Source organism: Eupeodes corollae, chromosome 1 (assembly GCF_945859685.1).
Source record: "Eupeodes corollae chromosome 1, idEupCoro1.1, whole genome shotgun sequence".
Lineage (NCBI taxonomy): Eukaryota > Metazoa > Arthropoda > Insecta > Diptera > Syrphidae > Eupeodes > Eupeodes corollae.
In genome coordinates this window covers 267,653,281-267,675,440 of record NC_079147.1, presented here as the reverse complement: position 1 = coordinate 267,675,440, position 22,160 = coordinate 267,653,281, and the positions used below count along the sequence as shown (strand labels likewise).

At 31.3% G+C, this 22,160-nt stretch overlaps 1 protein-coding gene across 1 annotated transcript in view; it reads right to left on the bottom strand.

Annotated features, from left to right (window-relative positions):
• The window catches only part of LOC129938393 (ankyrin repeat and BTB/POZ domain-containing protein 2), a 62,039-nt gene extending 40,446 nt beyond the window's left edge, over positions 1-21,593 (bottom strand). Inside the window, exon 1 of the mRNA XM_056045927.1 lies at positions 20,588-21,593. The gene's annotated coding sequence lies outside the window, so the exon portion shown is untranslated. The remainder of the gene's footprint in view (positions 1-20,587) is intronic.
• Between the last annotated feature and the right edge of the window lie 567 nt (positions 21,594-22,160).

Below are 22,160 nucleotides of genomic sequence, written 5' to 3'. Positions count from 1 at the left end.
TAACAATAATATTTCAAAATTTCCCATAGAGAAAAATCAATTTTAATAACATTTTCAAGTTATTGAACACGCATTATCTTTCGTTGAGTTCATTTTGACATTTGGAATATACTCAACGAACTTATACTGAAAACGATTGAACGAGACGATAATGATAAAGATACGTGAAGCAACTTATTGAGACGTTAATGATAATCGTTTTGACGATTATCGTTTCGGAAATTACGGAATGACACCCCAGAAAAAAATGATATTTTTATTCTGATCAAGGTTGCAAAGCGAACAAGCAGGATTTAAATCAGATCTTTCGGATCTATAATTCAATTCTAGTATTTTAAATCTGATTTTAAAAATTAAGCTCATTTTTCATCTCTGGAACAGTTGTTTTCACCTAGGAAAACAATAGACACTCCTAGACGTTAAAAGAGAAACTCTTTCAAAGCAATTCTAATATAACCTTTGCTCTATGTGAGGGCAGTCGTTTAGTTTAGTTTATTCATCAAACAGAGATTACATTAATCATTTTACAGACTACTTAAAATTAAATTAGTATCTAAACAAAGCAAAAATTAAATAAATAAAAAACTTTCAATAAGTATTTAGGAAATGGAACGCAAGTTTATTTTTTAAAGTGGCTCGATTTAAATGGACGTCAAAGCCAATTACAATAGAGACAGAATTGGTTTCCCTAACACAGCGAGTTATAGGTTCATTAATAGCGTAATTAACCTTAACTTACGTGGAATAGATCATAATCTCTAAGTTGACGAGAAGTTATATTTAACTCAATTAGAGATAGAAGGTATGGTATTAATAAATATAAGAAATAGTAAGGGTCCCAGGTGACTACCTTGAGGGCATCCTGATGACACATGTGCAGGAGTATAGAGAACATTACCAATGGAAACAAATTGAATGCGTCCTATAAGATAAGATTTCAAACATTGCAAAATATTTCAATGAAAACAAATCCGTGATAGTTTGTTCAGTAAACAAGTGTGGCTGACTCTATTAAAGGCTTTTTAAAAGTCAGTATAGATGACGTCAACCTGATACAATGCGTCGATTTTATTGAGAACGTAGTTTGCGAAAATAAAAACATTAGTAGTTGTCGACCTGCTCGATACAAAGCCATGTGGGAAAGGTGATATTACTTCCTTAAGCAAAAATGAAAATTTATCACACACAAGTTTTTCGTTTGAGAAATTTGTAATTCTTAGAAATTATCGGTTCGTAATGTGATTCAAAACAGCTATATCACAAGTATCTAGCATCTTAAGAATTCGGTTTTGAAGTTCTAGCTCTGATCAACTCGTTACCTTAATAATGTTATCTTTATTTGCCTTTAAGTTTTGTAGACAAATATAAGATAGGCCAGACTCCGTATGCATGGCATAATTTGGTTTGAAGCTGTAGAGTAAACGGTTTACCTAAAATTATAAAAAGATCGTCTGCATAAAGAAGTACCTGAATATCAACATGAACTATTCCTGGGATGTGGTTTTCAACATTATTAATAAATAACGAAAAGAACAAAGGACTTAAAACACAACCTTTAGGAACACCTGTTTGACATTCAAAATCTCTCGATTTGTTTGAGCCATCTTGTACAAATGCAATATTGTTCTCGATCATCTTCTTATTGAAGTTTATGAATTTGGTTGATAATCCCATTACTAAAAATTTGTAGATCAATGATTGCCTATAGACTGTGTCGAATGCAGCCTTCAGGTCACCCAAAAAAAGTATATAGACATTCAATAAATCGCCTGTCCGCAGTGCTACACACAAAACTTTGATCAATTTTTGAAAGGTTTGAACTAAAGATTGGGAGCAACTGATCATATTGTTTTGTTAGCCTAACGTAAAATAATTGGAAGAACAATTTTTTTTACACAGTAATACCTCAATAGTTTGTCTGATTCCTTTTTCAAAAAAGCTGATATATTGAAGCATCGAAAGTTTTCAGAAACTCCCTCCTCACAATGTATTCTATTGCAACTTAAGATGTATTTCTAAATCCAGAATGCCATGTTATAACTACACTATAACTATATATATATCACTATAATACCATCAGGACCAGATGCTTAGTTGTTTTTCATTTTAAATAATTTTAATTCCATCATTGTACATGAGGAATATAATTCTGGGATAAATACATTTGGTATGGCGAAACTGGTAATTTTTTCATGATAAGTCTCGAGAACATTTCCTCAACTAAAATTGTATTATTGATATACTATCGTCATTTAAAAAGCAGAGATTTTGAATCTGTACTAGGTAGGCACTTATCCTTTTTTGAGTAGGTACTAGGTACAGTGTTATTTATGTTCCTACCAGAATATTTGTTTTTCTATAAAGTTTCAAATATACATTTATTTGTTAAGAGTTATTGATTGAAGAGGTATTTGGGGTCAACCAAATTTTTAAAATATTTTCATAAATTGCAATAGTAAAAAACCAACCAAATTATTTTGTTAAAAGTTCTTTCTTTTGATGTTATTATCTATAAACCAAAATGTATTTGAAGTCCATATCTCTGTCGGTTATTGTGATATGACGAACTAACGAACACAAGCGCATACAAACATCTCTCTTAAAACCTTTGATTTAGATTCGAGGGACCATGCATTTTCCATTGCATCCATTGCAATAAATTTCTATATAATTTGAATCAGATGGACATTTATAAAAACTAGAGTACTCAAAAATAATGCAAAATTATCATAATCCTTTCCCTGAAAATAACATATTAATATATCACAAAACGTAGAAATGATATTTTTTGATAGAAACATAAGACCGAGAGTTTTTAATATAATTCAAACTATTCTTTTACGAAACTTCAAAAAATGGTCTGATTCAAATTTGTTTCACTCTTATATGGGTTCCAGATTAATTTTCATTTGGAAAACGAATAGAGTGACTCAGGGAAATATGACGAAATTAATCCTATGATTGTTTTTCCCTTTGTAACGTCCGTCACTAAAAAACATGTTCAAAGGGCGTATACTTACTTAACAATTACTTTTGCATTTAAAATAAAAGCTTTCTTATTTATCAAATAACCATTGATAACATAAACTAAGCATACAGCAAAAGGAATTACGCATCGTTAAACACGATTAATGATAAAATTGTTGTTATGATGTTAAATCTATTTCCTGATTTTCAAGAAAAATATTTTTTTCAAAAAAAAAACATAAAAAAAACTTCTAATTAATTTCTGACATTCCATCAGAAAGAAATCCAGCTCTCATTTAAAGAAAATCTAGCATCAATAACACCTGCTGCAATCGTAAAAATTCCATATTCGATTTTGTACTAATCATCAATCACCTTTTTTTCAAGCCTACCATGACACCATCATTACAGTCAACGACATCTGAACGCAGCACTTATGTATAAACGAGCTTAGTATAGTATCAACAGCAACCGACAAAACTTATCGCATTCCAATGTTGCATGGCTCCAAACTTCTATCAATTACCTACAAATGTTTCTGTTTCTTTTTTCTTGGCCATCAATGCAGATCTATGCTATGCGTATAATTGGTGCTATAGAGCCACGCAATGAAACCCACTTTATAGTAGAGCCAAAGAGAGTCCAAGTCCCAGTCTAAAACTCTAAAGCCAGACCCAGAGCAAACTGCAGCAGCATGGTATGATGGAGACTTTAAATTCTACACTTTCTGCATTAGAGTAGAGTAGACTGGCGCTGAACTATCATAATGGAACCTTAAGCATCACGATTTCTATTTCATCTACTATACTCGTATGCCAAAGCATAGAATTCCCTCTTCTATGGATCTGGCTCTGGACTCTGGAGTAAGTATTTTGTAAATGTGAACGAGTGTAGTTTTGGTCTTTAGCCATAGATGTCCAGAAATCCAGACTACCGCTGTGCTATCGTTTTCATATGGGACTCGGACTGGGACTTGTGCTAATGGCGACTGGGACACAAAATACAAGACGAGCAAGAGCTAGGAGCAGGAGTAGGAGCCCAAGAAGAGCACATCAACATTATTTGTATGGCGACATGGGTATAATTACATTTTATGACGATGATTTAGAAAAGGCTCTTCCGACGGGCGCTGATGGGGAAAACCAAAAGTATGCGGCATGCACGTAAGACATTTAAGTGTAGCCTTAGTTATATGCAACATTTATCGCTCTGGTTGTTTTTGTTGTTTTATTTTCTGCAACAAGAACACACATCATTTATACAAAAGCTGATCTGAATTTACTTGCAGAGTAAGCAATTTATGGAGAACATCATTTGTGAAGCGAGAGTTATTTGTCATTAGGCACGAGGTGGGAAGTCGAAACTTTTTGTTTCTTGCTTCTTTGCAACGTGCCTTGCGTAAACAGGTATAGTAGTTAGTTTTTGTTTGGGAATGGATTTTATTTCTTTAATTAATTTGATTCCTCTTAGAATTATTATGCGGTTTCTTAGAATAATACCTACTTGTGACAAATCGATCTTCATTTATATTTGAAAAGAAAATATAGAAAAGCCGGGAACTATATTTATGCTGATAGGAATTAATCACACAAGGCAATTACTAAATTCAATTATAATAAAATATTTGAAATGCTTTCAGAAATTAAATTTTCTGTGATCAATTAAAAAATGCTTAGAAAAAAACACACAAGTTGTAGGATACAAATGTTCCTTTGGAATGATAACTTAGTATTTTGTGTCATAGAAGTTACAAGTTCTATACATTTTTTTTAAATACCACTTAGTCATTTATTGTATCAAAAACTCAATACCAGCCTTCAGTACTTGTTATGCATATGACTTATTTTATGCTGCTGGGAATTTAGGATCTATATGACAATGCTAGCGATTCGGCACCTTCTTTGATTGTGCTGTAAGCTGGAAAGCCACACCTCACTCATTTGTTCACGATCCTCTATAGCAAGTTTTAAAATATTGGTCTGAATTGAAAATGACTTTTAGATCTTAATGTTCCATCGTTAATTGTAATTTTTTTTACGAAGATAGACATTAGTTGAATTCACACCTCTAACAATTCTGCCATAGTATTCAAACTTTGAAAAATGACCATTCTAACATTTTGCTCAATTTTTGTATAATAAGCTCACACTCAAGTCGGAGTATTAGAAAGAACAGATGATTTGATAGAATGTGTCGGTGCACATTGGGAAAGACAGATTGTGTAATTGTAAGGGATTCCACATTCGCGTAGTACGGCTAAAGAACAAATGTTTGTACCTGAAAGTACGACCGAAGTTGGGCTAGAGAGTGTACTGTTGAGCATTTCCAGAAGTGCAAGTATTAGGGTTAAACTGTTTAAGGGGACGAATGCAATTTACTTTTTCTCTAGTGCATAAACTGTTAAATTAACGGTAAAAAAGGGTGAGATAAGAAACTTTACGATGATGTTCAAGCGACGCACAAACGACTTCGTTCAACACTATCCAAGAATCTTAAGTAAGTTGCTAGAGAACCAGCCCAGTGATGGGAGCCACACTTAAGCTTTGGACGTATATTATTCTTGTAGATAACAGCCATTTCAGAGGGGTGACTCAATTCTTGCATCACCTTAGAAAACCCAAAAGTTTAGCGGCATTTTTGGAGACATCGCGTATGTGCTCGTTCCATAAGAATTGCTTAGTGACACTGATAATATCGAAATGATCAGTCTTATGGATGCAAGTGCTATCAATGAATAATGGCAAAAGGGTGTATATCTCGTTCTAACGATACAAGACAGGGTTTTCAAAGCATTTACCGGGCGGTAGACCAGCGTTTATTTTGGGGTTTTCAGACTTTAACCCATCTTATTACTAATTAAATTGAAAGATCCGAAAGTTAATTACTAATCCAATGAAGTAGTAATAAATGAAACATTCATAAAAAATGAACATGAAAGCATTTTTAATAAGAGAGCTTGATGTCAAACCCTATTAAATGCTTTTGAAATAACAAGTGCAATATATTCAATAAAAAATTAATTAGGTAGCGCAACAGTCCATTGAAAACTATGGCCTAGTGACTTACGACTCTCAACCTTTCCTGTGTGCGAGTAATTTTGTCAGGAATGGAGGGCACCTACAGTTTTAAGCCGAATCCGAACGGAAAATTTGAGAAAATACTTTTCAAAACAAGAAATAGTCTTGGAGAATTTGTCAATTCCTCGCAAGTGGCTGTACCCGTGGAAAAAAAAAAATTAGAGGGATCGAACCCAAGACCAAGCATGACAATCCAACGCACTTACCATCACGCCACGGGCACTACATAATAATCTTACTTTCTTCAAAAAGTTTTCCATCCGATTAGAACGAGACGTGAGGAGAAGGATATATGAAAAAGCTTACGCATTATTTTTCAAAACTTTGAACAACAGATCGAGTAAAGGTGGAGTTTCACTGGTAGCTTTGAATTGGCGGCGAACGAAGAGATTCGCTAGCAAAGAGATAAGCTATCTCTAAAGAGCTAACAAATGTTGTGTCATTGACAACGAGCGTACATAGGAACCAAGAAAGGGGAAGAATTGCTCATGGTTTTTACGAATGACCAACAATTTTGACTACCTTTGGGACGTTGCAGTAATTTTTTTTTCATTACTTTTGATCATGCAAGAGTTTTGTTCTTCGAATGTGGGCGTTTCAGACCTCCTTGAATGGCTTGAGCTTTATCCGGTTTTCGTCAGTTTGGTTGGCCTTAAAACAATGGAAACTTATTACTCTCGCCCTTTACACTCTTTACACTCGCATCGAACCATGTGTCATTCTTAATTCTGATATTTTTAACACTGTTCGAAATAAACGTTCTCATTCTCAGGAGAATCAAACTTGTAATCAATGCTGGCTTCGGTGAAACTATCGAGGAAGCATATAGTGACCAGTTAAAGATCCTGAAATATTAATTCAGATCGCTTAGTTGGCTTTCTCGTATTGCCAAACAGTTCTCTTTCTCTAACTGTAGACTTTTGGCACGAAAAAGTTGCTGATATTCTAGTAGGTTCGCTGACCAGTGGTTCAATTCAGCTTAAATCTCAGCACTAACTCTTTCGGGTGTTGTCATGTTATGCCGAGTTTTGAAGCTAGTATATAGAATTGTGCACATTGAAATTTCCTGTACCAATGATTTCAGTGCGAGGAAAAGACGAAACAACTCTTTGGATGGAATCAGACTAAGCATCAAGTCCACGAGAAGTTGATACTCTGTCTTAATTAGGGCTTCGATAAAGGAAAAAATTGTGTATAATTTCCTTATCTACTGTTAATTTAAAAAACATAATATTAAAAAAAGAATTGGTGCAAAGACCATATCGTGGCAAAAGCTGATTACAAACATCATTCATAATGTATATGTCGAGACCATGATGCAAATAAATAAATAAATTGGGTGGCGCAACAGTCCGTTGGGAACCATTGCCTAGTGACTTACAACTCTCAACCATTCCTGTGTGCGAGAACTGTTGTCAGGAATGGAAGGGACCTACCATTTTAGCCCGAATCCGAACGGCTACTTTGAGAAAGCACTTTTTCATGACAAGAATTACTCTTGAAGGATTTGTCAATTCCTCGAAATTTATTTTTTTTTAAATTAAGGTGGCACAGGCATGACAGTCGAACGGGCTAACTATCATGCCTTGGGTACCACCGAGGCCATGATGAGAAGAGAATAATAGCACCAAGCTATAACTATGAATACAAAATTCAGCATATTTTTGTATAGGAATTTTTAACTGCTTGCGTTTCACTTAGTGCCAAAACATCTTTATGAAACAGTATGTTCGTATTCCAACATAATTTATAGGTTAATGATTTTTTAACAATTTTCCTAAATACTTTACAAATTATTTAATTTGTTAAACCTTTAATGGGATCCGGTGGTCTAGAACACGAACATTTATCCATGTTCACGATTTTTCTTCGCGATTAAAAATGAATAAAAGAGGTGTTTTAACTTTTCGGTCTTATTACTACGTTTATTGAGTTTACACAACCATTTTTGTTTCCGCTTTAAAAAAACAATATTTATTATATGCTTTCAAAATTTAGAAAAAAACAACAATTTTCTGAAATGTCCAGACCACCGGGTCCCCTTAAGCTCTTAACCAAGAGTAAACGTAACTTAACATTATGTGTGAATGTATTTCAATATTTTAATAGCATTATAATGATAAATTAATCAAATGACGTGTGATTTATTTAAACAAAAGTGGTCAAACCAAGCCACAATGTAAATTTTGGTAAACTACAAATTCAATGTTAAAATACGGGTATAGTTTTGTTGCTTTTGAATAAAAGCAAATATTATGTTCATATATCACCAATACAAGGATTAAGTCGTAAAAATTTCACAAGAAGCTAATAATTAAACTGCCTTTTTATAGCTTTTGGTTTTTTCATAAACCATGCCTACATCTAATAAAGAATGAATAAAACATTTATTATCAATAAAAGATTTCTTTCTAAATTCTTAATTAACACCTTGACACCTTTGCTATAAAAATAAATAATTAAAATAACATTTTTCACAAAAAAATCGAATCGAATCTTTAAGCCCATCAACTATATAGTATAACACCACAATAACACTTGGTTTCTAAAAAGTCAATTCTTTTCCACTTAATCACCACCCACATTCCAAGAACAACAAAAACTTTAACAAAAAAGCATGTTTCAAACTCATACAATCTCCAAGAAATCTATTGTCTTGCTAATTTATATTTCCCTAAAGCATTAAATTTTCTTCTCAATCTAAATCTTTTAAGTTTAAGTTCAGTATTATAACGAATTCAAATAAACAAGTTCTTTTAGACACAAATTTATAGTTTGCAACAAAGTTTTTAATGACTCGGTCTGAATGTGAACAGAGTGTTACACTGATATTCTTTATTTTTCTTATGGGCTTTAATTAGTTGATTATGTATTATTAAAATTGCTTTTATGCTAAATTGACTGTCAATTAACATTTATAGTTTTTTAAAAGCTTCCACATATCCGAGTTTATAGTATTATGTAGATACTTTCATAGCTAAAGGCTCAAGAGTATGTCAGATGGAATGAACGAGAATAAAATGCAAATAATGTACAATAAATCCCACTCTTATACGTTTTTATTACTTTTTGTGTTGTTATTGGGTTTTTGTGTTGTATTTTCTTTTTCTTTAAGGAAAAACCAACATTGAACGTATGTATGTAGGTTAAATATCTTGTATCTTATTATGGAAGCAGTCAATATTTATTTACGTCATTTTGGACGAGTTATTTAAGGCTTTAACTATGTGTACAGACAGAAACAACTTTTCTAAGAACTCATGAAACTATGGTACGTTTTTCACGCAAAAAAATTTTGGTATTTGAAGTAATGAACATTATATCTTTTTAACGACAAAAGGCGTTACTAATTTCACAACCAAGAATGTACTAAATTGTGACAAGATGTACCAATATCATTTAAATTCTTTGAATAATTTTGTTTTAAGAAAAGATGTTTGCTAATTAGTTCCTTATATTGTGGTTATCTTAGAATTTTAGTGTTTTTGGTCACATTTATTTAACGACATTGCAACTAAAAGGTACATGAATTCGTAATTCCCATTTTTTAAATCTATTTTCCATAATCATGAGCTTAAAAAAGGCATATTTAAGGCCTCAGTTTTGAGCTTTGAGCCCTTTTGAGAAAATAGTAGTGTGATATAAAACTGTGCACATTTCAATTTTTACTTGCGACAAGCGGAACTTGTATTAGGCAAGTTTTGCAAAAAATTTCGATTCGATAACTCGCAAATTGGTCGTTATTATTTTGTTTACGAAGTTCTAAATAACTGCATACTAAAAATATTTTTCAAATTCAAATTAAAAAATTGTATACACAAAAATTTCTTTGAAATAAAAACCGCACCTTCGATTTTTTAATAAAAGTTTTCTAAATTAAGGTCTTTAGAGAAATGAAACAATTTTTAAATTTAAAAAAAATTCAATCATTAAGTACAGGAAAGATTTTTTGAACTACTCTTTGAATACATGAGCTAGTGTATTTTATGTTTACTCCACTGGTTTGAAGCAAAAACATTGATAATTCCTAAAATCATTAAAGTTTTTTAAAATGCTGCATTTATTTCAAAAATGGGATCTCACAAATTTCTAGTTCTGAAATATTTAAAAAAAAAAAGTAGTGTGAGATATTATTTTGCTTATTTGTCCTTTTTTTTGTTTGAAAATGGTCTAAGCTGCACCAACAATAGAGGAATCAGTTTACTTAACATCGATTACAAAAACTTCTCAATAACCTTAAGATCGACACCAACCATCCTTTCATAGGTTTCAAGGCCTTATATGACAGCATCTACAGCGACAATCTATATAGAGCCATGTCTGGATGCCATGATGGATGGCCATGCAGAATTCGCTCTGCTCAGCAAAGGTTTAAAACAACTTAACCGAACCTTTCCAAGTCAAAAAAGCTTGAAAGAATAGTGCAGAACTCCAACTAAAACACTTACTTCCAAAAGTATTTCTATTTACTGACAAACGCTGATGACATTGACATAATGGGAAGTGTTGTAAATTGGGCTTTGGGAGCATTGAGGCAGAGGCGACAAAAATGGGTTTTACGGTTAATGAGTACAAAAAACCCCAGTCGAAATTTCGGCCCTATTTTCATCCCCAAAGTTCAGGTGTTCACTGAGGTTCAAAGAGATTGATAAGTGGATCACTTTCTGTTAAAATGTTGCTCCTCATTTGAACCTAATGTAGTGGCAGTTATCGGACAAAATACGATGTTTAGGATCAAATGAGGACCACAGAAAAAAGCCTCAAATGAACCTTTTTCCCCATAGTTGGTATTGTCGACTTTACTAGCTACATCGTAACCGTTGATCGATAAACCTTCATTAGGACGAAATGAGGTTCACAAAATATCCATGTAGGATGAAATAAAGACGATGAAAAATGGTTAAGGATAATATGAGGTTTATTGTTTATTGTTTATTGTAAGGAGAAATGAGGAGAAAAGATTATTTTAAGGATAAGAATAGGTTAAAAGTTTGGAATCGGGAAAGTAAAGGGCTTTCGAATTAGCGCGAGTAGATTTTGGCTCCAAATCATCATGGCAAATTACACGATTGAATCATGTTAAAATTATAAAACTTTATTATTAAAATGAGTATTCGTTAACGCAAACGTTGTGCGCATTGCGCCCATTTTACGGTAAACTTCGTGGTTTGGTGGCCAAATTTGAGACAACAGCCAGCGTCTGTACGTTCAAGGAACCCAAGATTGGCCGAGAACATCACCACGTTCCGTGAAAGTGTACATCTAAACCCGAGGCATTCTATTTCTCGCCGTGCACAACAAAGGTTATCTCTTGCAGGTGTCATGTGAATTGGCCACCAAGGTCATGTAATTTGAACCCGATAGAATTTTTGCTGTGGGGTTTCTTGAAGTCGCAGGTCTATGCAAATAAACCACAATCGACCGATGCCCTAAAGGTGAACATGACACAGGCCATAGCTCAAATTCAGTTAGATCTATGCGGTAGAGTTATTGAAAATTCTACCACTCGAATCCGTGCCACCACATTTTAATAACGTAATATTTCACTCTTAATGACATACATGCGCCTTTGAAATAAAAATATAATTTTGTTTATACCTCACACACAGCTGGAAAAGATGGGACGACGAGCTGTAAGTGCTGTACACTTAGCTAGAATGATAAACGTCCAACGACTGAGATGGCTGGGTCACGTAGAGCACATGGAAATCAAAGCTCCGACCCAGAAGTCTTCAAATCGACTCCTAGAGGACAGCGCAGTAGAGGAAGACCGCGGATTTTTTAACAACAAGTTTATCATATTGGTTACCTAATACATGAATCATCAATGTTGAAAGAAAAGTTTTCAAAAACGTCAACATTTTGGTGAAATAAATTGACGAATGATGATAACGAGATCCATCAGCTAAAAAGTTCAATCACATTGACTTACTGGTGTTTTTATTGTACATGACCAAGTTTACTGGACTAAAATTGATGATACTTACATCATATTGACGTGTTTTTCATCTGTATCTAGTTCAGTGTACCAGAATAGAATACTCGTAGAATAGAATAATTTATTTCCGTTAAAATATAAAGTTTACAATTAATGTTTATAAACATAATAAATAGAATTTGGCCTTGGTTTAAACCGTCTGCCACATGCCAACTTATTTTTAACATGCTTAATTTTACAAAAAAAAAATTCTATAAAAAGCTTTAATCAAAATAACATAATTTTCTATTTTAAATTAAAAAACAAATATTGTACAAAAATTATTTTAAATTATATATGCTTTGATATGGGGTTTACAAAAGTTATTAAACATTACTATGTTACTTAAAATTTTGATTTTGAATTATTGAATAAACATATGCAATGCATTTAAGGCAAAAAAAAAAACGTTTTATAAAATTTGTCAATCGTCAACAAAATCTTTTCTATACTTTATGGTTTCAATGCAATATTGTGCGAGGATATTTTAGTGTTCTCCATTTAGACAAATATCGACTCTTCTTCATTTAGTATTGTTTTTAGAAAGTATACAAATCTCTTAAAATGAGACACACACACAGATAAAAAGTGATAGGATGTTTCTTGCTCTTGCAGGGAGCAAAATGTTCTCCGCTCGTTAAAGTAAGGTCTATAATTCAAATTTAGTAGCTCTCCTCTAACATGGAAAATATTTAAAATTTCAAACAAGCTCAAATCATCGGTGAAATAATTAAATTCGTTAAAATTACACTTAAGTTTTGGGTATAAAGATCGACGCGATGACCCCTTGGCTTCCTCTATTAGATCTGATCGTATTCGAGTATCTATTAATTCTTGAATGTTTTTTAATTTTTAAGAGATCCATTCAAAATATTAAAAGATTCAAGAGATATTCCACACAACAAGAATATATCCTTCCATTTTTTAAACCAGCTGATATATTTTTTTATGCTGTGTTTTGCAAGAATCTTTGGTAGACGGTTGTCATTAAATTAAAGAATTTTCATAACATATTCGAAGTGCATTCTTAAAGTATAGAGATATACAGATTGCAGTTCGGTTTCAAGAAGAATCATGTAATTGGGAGTTGTATGTGGTAAGTAAAAAGTTTTTTTAAGGAAAAACCGTTGCAATTTTTCCACCAGATTATACTGTTGGTATCCCCATACTTGAGAGCCATAAGTCATTGTTGACCGTAAAGCAGCTTCGAATACTTTGAACTTAACGCTATGTGAAACTTTTCTGTTTTTAAATAGGAATTTTCAAGGTGAAATTATAGCAGCCATTGATTGTTTAAATTTTAAATGGAAGTGCTTATTTGGGTTAAGGTTGGGTGTGACCATCATGCCAAAGTAGTTATATTCATCAACAACTTCTAAGTTTTTTCCATTTAAGACCCATTTCTCATTCCTACAATGCCTACACCTACTTGGTTTGAAAATCATTACCTTGCCGTATTTATCACCAACTTCCAACTTTCACAATATGTACTTAGTTTGTTTATCATAAGCTGTAGGCTTTCCCGTGTGTCAGCTTACAATAATAAGTCGTCGGCATATAGCAAACATTTTATTGTTAGTCCTGCAACTCGAATCCCGTTTGGCAAGGCATCCAATATATCATTATATAGCAAAGAAACCATCAGCATCCTTGCCGGACCCCACTTAAAGTTTGGAACGATCCTGATATTTTCTCTCCCTTCCAAACTGCCGACAAAGTATTTTCATATATATTCTTCAAAACATTTAAAACTTTCGATGAAATTCCTAGCATACAATTTATTTTTGTTTTCAAGATAAGAATCAAATATGTTTTGAACAGTAAAGAGGTGATCAATCGTTAAATAACCAGCACGAAAGCCTGCTTGAATCTCGTTAAGTGTACTATTCAGGCTCTTTGGATACAGGAGGAAGTACAAGTTCGTCAGACCCAGCCCTAATTTTTTTTGTTAAATTTTTGACTTCTTATGTTTAAAAAAATATTAAAACAATGTTAAGAAATTGAATTTTCCTGAAAAAGATTGAATGAAAAAAAGTTGACTAATTTTAAACTCTCCTGTTTAATATCTTGTATTTGCCCCGTCCAAAAAAGTACGTAAGCCTGAGTTAATTTTTGAAAGTATTAATTTAGGTACCACTTACAATTTTTACGTAACAGTTTCCCAAAAACTAAATTGTACATTTAGTAAATGCTGAATTAGTAAATGCTGTTCGGTTTATTTAGAAGAATGTTATTAAGATTTTAAAAAATAAGAGGAAGCTTAAATTTACATATATGCTAACATTTTTTCACAAAATTAACTTTCAATGCTTAAGAAAATGTTTAAATGTATTATTAAAGTCAAAAACATTAATTATTATCTAAACACACTTAATTACACTGCCACACCTAAAACCGCTTACAACAGAAAACGTAGAATATATGAACAAGTTCATTGAGTGACGTTTATTCGTTGCGCTGTCAAATCTTTTATGTTTAAACATAAAAGGACCGCCATCCATCGCCATATCCATACACAATATACACCATCTTATAAGACATAAAACATGTTTTAAATTTTACGCCTCATAGATTTTCAATCTTATTACAGACAATAAGTTATTCATAATTCTCAAAAACGTATACAAAGAAAAAGGAATCTTATCCTATAAGATATTGTATCTATTCATATGAGTATTTTTGATTGAGGTTCTTTTATTAGTAAATAATACAACACAATAATTGATTGGAGATTTCATAAAATTTTGAATAGATTTCAATTTAATTGTTTGTTTGCAATTTGAAATACATAGCTTTTTGATTTGTATTGAATTTGTATGCCAAAATTTATCTCCGATAACTTATTTTTGTTCATTTTGGAATTCAAAAAAAGACAACAAAAACAAATGTGAAAGAACTTTTTGTTTTGTTTAGGGTTTGATATTTGAAAGTTTGTTTTTGTTTTGCTTATAACAAACCAACAACAACGACAACAAAATCTATACCTTAACAGAAAACCTGTTACTCAACAAGACTGTCAGTCTTTTGCTGCTATATCGATTTGACATTCCACACTGTTTATGTTAGGCTCAATAGAATGTGCACCAAAATGGTTTTCTTTAAAAAAATAAAAAGGGTAAGACAAAGTCGTGACCGCATTCTGTTTGTGGCTTTTTGACTAAACTCGTAACGTACATACATATGTACGCGGTGGCTTACTCTTGTTGTGCGAGATTTTTAGTTCTGTTTTTGGTCTAACTATACATACGTTTGAAGCTGCTAATGATTTGTCCATGAGATATTGAGATATTTATGTTTGGTTTGTGTCTTTGTCAAGAAAAAAAAGTAGTTTAAGGTTTCAATCAAGTTACATACGTAGATATACTATACATAGATCTTACTTAATGGATTCGGAGTATAAGGTAGGTGGTTTTGTTGTCAAAAATTCCAATGAATATGTAAGATCGAATTTAAGTGAAAATATGTCAAGCGATCAAATGTACAAATTTATATAAAGAAAGGACTGTAAATAAATTGACAAAGGTATAAGTAATTCAATTGAGAACACTGACCCATTTTGAATATTCTGACAAAGAAGTCAAACCTATGCATTTTAAGAAGTCGTTATATGCCATTTACGGTCGTGACGAATACACCTCAAACTGGTTAAAGAGCACAATGGTTGTGTTGAAGGATCTTATTAAACAGTGTTTTAAATGACCGCTATACCAGACACATGGTCGTAACAGACACCAAGGACCAAGAATGACCAGATAACTTCCTGAAAAGATTTAACTGAAGCAATATAGATGGAGATGGAAGAGCCCACCAAAAGAGAGAATTATTTTGCATTGGCTTTGGGATCAATGAGAGGAATTAATTTCTTCGTTCTACGCCATCTGAAAAACCATGACATTTTTGATTAAGTATCTCTTTTCCAAAAAAAAAAGCCTAACTTTTTTGATTTGAAGATGGTTTTTATATTTATAAAATGAACATTTCTTAACGTGTCGAATGAAGCCAGAAGGATAAAAGTCTGTGGCTAGGTTACGTAGAGCACATGGAAAACAGCGCTCTGGCCCGGAAGGTTTTTGAATCCACCCCACAAAACTGTGAAGGTGCACACAAGTAAAAGTGATATCACCAAACTTGAACTACGCAAGTATATGTAGTCAACACGCTCAGGAAACTTTTCTTACAAACTGTGAAATGTGCCTTTAAAAAGTTCAAGTTGAATTTTAACAGTTTCAATTGCGTTGATTAGTTACTTAGTAACTTGTTAAATTTCAAAGCATGGCAAAAGTAACAACTGCCTAAATAGCAGGATTTTTAAAATAAAACCTTTAATTAAAGAACCGTTTAGTTTATTGTTTTGAATGTGAAGTTAGTTTCATTAAGTTGGCAGATAAACTAACAGTATTAACCGAAATACTTCACAAGACTCAAATCACTACTTTTACGCTTCCTTTTATAAATCGTCCAAGAAATAAAGGTTTAACATCGGAACTATAGATAATAGAGCTGTTAAATCGTTTGTACCTTTATTTAGGTTTTACAAATTTCGTGTCAGTGTCGTAAGTTGTAAGAGGGCAAAAGTGATAAAATTCTTAAATGTTCTATTTACCACAATTTTTTTTCAAACTTTATTTTTATACACTCAAATGTTTTAAAGTTTGGAGGGCAGAAAGTACGCAGTTGTTTTTTGATAGTAATAAAGTATTTGTAAGCTTGAAATACGTTATCTAATACTTAACCGACTAGTGCCTAACTGTGTCTATTCAGAACATTAAAAAAAAATAAAACTTAGTGCTACAAAATGATAGCTTAAATACCTAACGTGTATTAGCCGATTTTCCAAAACTACAGAGAGGACGATATCAATTCTTTTATGGAGTTAGTGATAATATTCCTGGGGCGTTTTTTTTTTTAATTGGAGCTCATGAAAAACAGTTACATTTCTTACATTTGCCTACATTATTTTATTTTAAAAGTCATTTAGTAAGTTTTAACTGAATTCTATTATATGATTGCAATTAATTGTCTGATGAAATCGTTTAATAAAATTTAATGATTTGAGCTTTCGAATTTTGACTCACATAAAAATTATGAAAAATGTTAAGATAATTTGAAAGAGAATTTTCTACTTATTGCCTATAATTGAGAAATATGAATATCGTTGGAAAGCTAAGCTTAGTATCTTTTTTTGAATACAAAGATTTAAAAAAAGAAGATGGGATTTAGGCATCGTATGGCAACAAAGATTGCAATTAGAGTAAAAATCAATTGCAATGAAATGCCATTAAAATTACATTATTGGTTACTTTTAATGAACTAAATAGGCTTCAGAATAAATAAACGAATAATTCGTTTAACAGTATTAAATTGTACCTTTTTGAATTTAATGTAATAATTAGCAATAGGTTAAAACTTGAAATATGCAATTCTAATATGGTTATGTACGGTCAATTTCTAGACAAAGTTCTAAGCTCTAAAACTCGATTGATTTCTTACTCATTTCTTTATCAAGTTCTCAAGCGTTAGAGGTCTGTTTTAGATCTTATAGTTAAAAATAGAACTTCGATTTATGAGGGTCTACCTCAGTTTAACAATCATTTTACTATTTTCAAAGTCCTATTTTTTAAGTTTACTACAAAACTGGAATGAATCTTAAATGAATTTTGGACCACAATTATATTTTATATGCAATAATTAAATATTTTAAAAAAGGTACATGGACATGATTTGGCAAAAAGTCATAAATAAGAGCTCCATTGTGTAAAATGTTGTGGACAATGACAGTTTCAGGTGTAAACTATACAGAGGCCTTTAAACACATTAAACTTTTTATATTTTTTATTATAGTTTTACATATTTTTTAAATCAAAGTGTGGAAGGACATTGTTAGAAAAGTTTTTAGTTGAATTATTCTTACAAATTTTAATTTAAATAATTATCAAAAATATTTTTCACATAAAAAAAAATCTTGTTTTGTTAAATAGATTTTTAGTCGAAAACAAATTTTTAGCAATTTTAGTAGTTATTCTAAATTTGTACAAATTGGATGAATTAAATTAATTTGGGAGATATCAAGAACATCAACTCCTACCAAATTTGAGTACTATTTTTGGTAGATTTTAGACTGTTCTGAAAATGTTTATAAAAAAAACTACTAAATATCGAAAACAACATTTTCTGTGAAATAAAAAAAGTTTGACGACAACATGTTTAATTTTTGATAAGCTATTTGAGTCGAAAGTAAATTTTTACCAAGTTTTAGTATTGTTTTTTTGTCAGGTTTTTATTTTGTGTAAAAAACTGTCAATTAGATTTTTCTCAAAATTTGACTTAACGTTGATAACAATATTTTTTTAAAAAACAAAAGACGTTTTAAGCCAATATCTCAATGTTTTGAAAAGATATTAGAGTCGAAAATCAATTTTTACCAACTTTTATAAATATTTGTTAATAATTTTATTTGTTGTAAAAAAACTGTCAATCCGATTTTTCTTAAATTTTTTTCTAATGTCGAAAATAATATTTCTTATAAGTTAAAATTAGTTGGAAGCAATAATCTCAAATTTTTTAAAAGATATTTAAGTCGAAAATAAATTTTTCCAAACTTTTGTTAATTTTTTTTTAGATTTTTAAATTTTGTAATAAAACCCTCAATTATATTTTTTCAAAATTTTAGTGAATGTTGAAAACAATATTTTTTTCAAAGTTAAAAGTAATTTAAAGGCAATATCTCAAAGCTTTAAAAAGTTAATTGTATTACATTACAAAACATAATATAAAATTTTTTCAAGTCTCTAGCGGCACTGGTTCGTGAGATATTTTCTTGAGAGCCCTTGCTGCATCTTTCTGAATTATTATCTGTATAACATAATTTATTTGAAGTCGATATCTCTCTTCTGGTTCTTGAAATATGGAAAACAGGCCTGATTGGATGCGAAAAATGCCTGAGTTGCATATATTTTAAAATGTTGTTCCATAGTTAAACCGAGACTTGCTAGATCGAGTTGTTATTTTATTTTAGAACTTCGTCAAAAAATTGGCCGTTAGTGAAGCTTTTGTTTTTTATTGAGGGTTTAGTTAAACCATCTCAAAGTGTATGATTAGAAAAACTAACTGTCCATCCATCCAGTATATTAACAATACCCTCAAATTTTAAAAGATGATTTTAGTATTAAGTTAGAATAAGATACAGAAGGATTAATGTTGGACCCTACATTAAAACATGTTACCAACAAAAATCCGTATATTTTGATAGAAACATTTCGTCTTTATTTATTCGAACTTGCAAAGTGTCTTTCTAAGGTTTTGGTCCCTCATTTAGGAAAACTCCCATATTGCTAATTCGTACGTTGGTAAACTTTATAGCACCTATAGGTCTCGTTTCTGGGCACTTGATACTTTTGAACATGTTTTATTCAGAAAATTGAATATTATAAAAATTGCATTTTAATTTGGACTTGTTGAATTTTGTTTTGTACACAAATTGAAAAATTGGCTTCATTATTTAAATCTTTTAAAAGAGAATGGTTATAAAAAACCAAATTCGTGTAACTATTTGTTTTTTTGATTGACTAGTTCAAATGTCACTTCTTCATTTACAGAATCGCAATTTCAATCACGAACATTTTTTGGGTTCACCTTTAATTATTAGTTAAATTTATTTATTTTATCTCTGTGTTTATTTGTTTCAAAAGAATATTGCACTCATGTTTTTAAAATGTATCAAAATGCATACATTTAAATCTTTTTATGTATTAAACTTGTATCTTGAAAATTGTATTATTCAACATTCATATTTAATATAAATTAGTTAACGTGTTTTTAATTTACCTTAAGTCTTAGCAATTCTTTTGAAAATATTCAAATATCAAATATTTTCGATTTTTCAGAAAAGATTTATCCAAAAAGTTTTGTGGAAACTTTTTCAAAAAAATAAACAAAATACTACCTTTTTTGAATGTTTAAATATTTGATTATGAATTATCTCGTGTTTCTACCATGATTAAATTTCTTTCCCAGTAAAAACTACATAATTATTAAAGTTCGATGAATTTAAATTTCATCATAACAATACCTATTTGAATAATATTGTATTTAAAGGCAAACAAATTGTTTCTAGATTTATTAATGAAATAAACTATCTCATGAACTCATGTAAACGTATCTAATGTAGTAAACAATTTATTTTTTTGTTTAATAATTATAATCTTGTTTTAAATTTATTCCAAATCAATTTACCTACATATCTATATAAATTAATGAATAAATTAAAGCACAGATAAAATAAGGGAGTTCCACAAATTAAAAATAAGATCAATTCATATGTTAATTTATTGAACAATTAAGGTAATAATGTGGTTTTGTTATTCCTATTTTCTTTATTTTATTGATACCTTGTTGGGTTCTTGAGAAAAAAATATCTTATTCCAATTAAAAAACAATCTTTAAACTTAGTATTTTGTATATGTATATACATAACTGAAAAACTCAAGTATAAAACACTTAAAAAAATATAATAAATTTATATAAACAAAAAAGAATGAAACAAAATATTATTACAAAATAAACCTACCACTCTTTTATTAAGTCCACAAGAAGTCCATGTCGGCAATAATATCCATTAAAAACAAAAACAAATGCAACGTACTAAAAATACAAAACTAAAGATCCAAACAAAAGAATCACGTATTTGACACTACGCAAATAACAGAATTTTCGTTTTGAACTGTGTGTAAAACCAATTGGCGAAACATGTATCTTTTAATTCCAACAATCAGCCATGGATGCGAGGAGGAGCAAGTAGCGAGTAGAGTTGAGATACTTTTATTTATTTCTTTTTTCTTTTATTTTTCAATTTTCTTTTTAATTTTATTTTTCTTGTATTAATTGCATTCCCCTTTATACGAAAAACTGAGTAGAGTGCAACAAGCTGCTGAGTGGAGCTGGAGCTGTTGCTGCTGGTGCTGCATTCAACAGAAAAAATTGCAATGGTCCAACCAGCATCGCTGCATCACAGCATCAGCATCACAAACACATATACACTTTCTCTTTTGAAATATTTCTCTAGTTGCACTTATTTCAATTATTTTTCTGCTTTTTATTTTTAAATTGGACTTTTGATTCTTTACAAGACCAGAAGATATTTGATTATTTTATTATTTTTAATGCAGTTAATTAAAATATTTAAGATATACAAATATTTTTGAGACACAAATTCTTTCAATAAAGAAACATTTGAGATTTTTAACTTGTTTTCATAAGAAAATTGGATTTGAAATATAATTTTTTTAAAAAGCTTTGCTTCCTCTTTTTTCCTTGACTTTGGAAAAGATTTCAACTTTATGCAAATTTTCTTATTATTTCTTATTTTTAAATCTATATATACACTGGAAAATCCACAAATGGAAAATTTAAGAAATAAAAACAACACAACAACAACAAGTAACGAACAAAAATTCAGACAAAATATGTTAAAAAAGAAAAACACAACGTGCCTACACACCGCTTTCACATATCGTCCACTCTCCACGAAGAACGTTCTTTCGATTTTAAGGTCCAAATCTCGACTACCAATTAAGTGGTGAATTGAAAATTCAGGAACCTGGTTTTTCTCTTCGTTTCATACCTACATCCATATCCATGGTACTCGTTGTCGTTGGTCGATCGTATGGAATGGTATACTACCAGACGTTGATGATGGCGATGGTGAGTGGTGGCGGTGGAGTACGGAATACGAGTATTTCGACTCCGCGTATTATACGTAGTATATAGACTCGAATCAAATCTGACGTACTACTTATTCACTCAGAGTCTTCGTCGCGTCCGTCGTTAGGTCGATCGGTCGGTCGTTCGTTCGACTCGATAGCAAGAGAGCCGAGTATCTCTATCTATAGCGAGATTGTGGGTATTGTGTAGGTTAATGCTGGGACGGTGGTGCTGAAGCTAAAGCTGAAACTGATGGCCGTGGTGCTGGTACTGTTGCTGTTTCTGCTGCTGGATGCCAGCCACAGATATATTATTGAGCAAGACTCCAGAGTAGTTGGAGCCAGGTTTTGGTTCGGTCTTCGGTATAATACGTGTGTGCGCGAGCGCAAAATCTGTTTTGTGTGCCTTGTGCCTTGGTGCCTTTAGCTAACAGATATTCG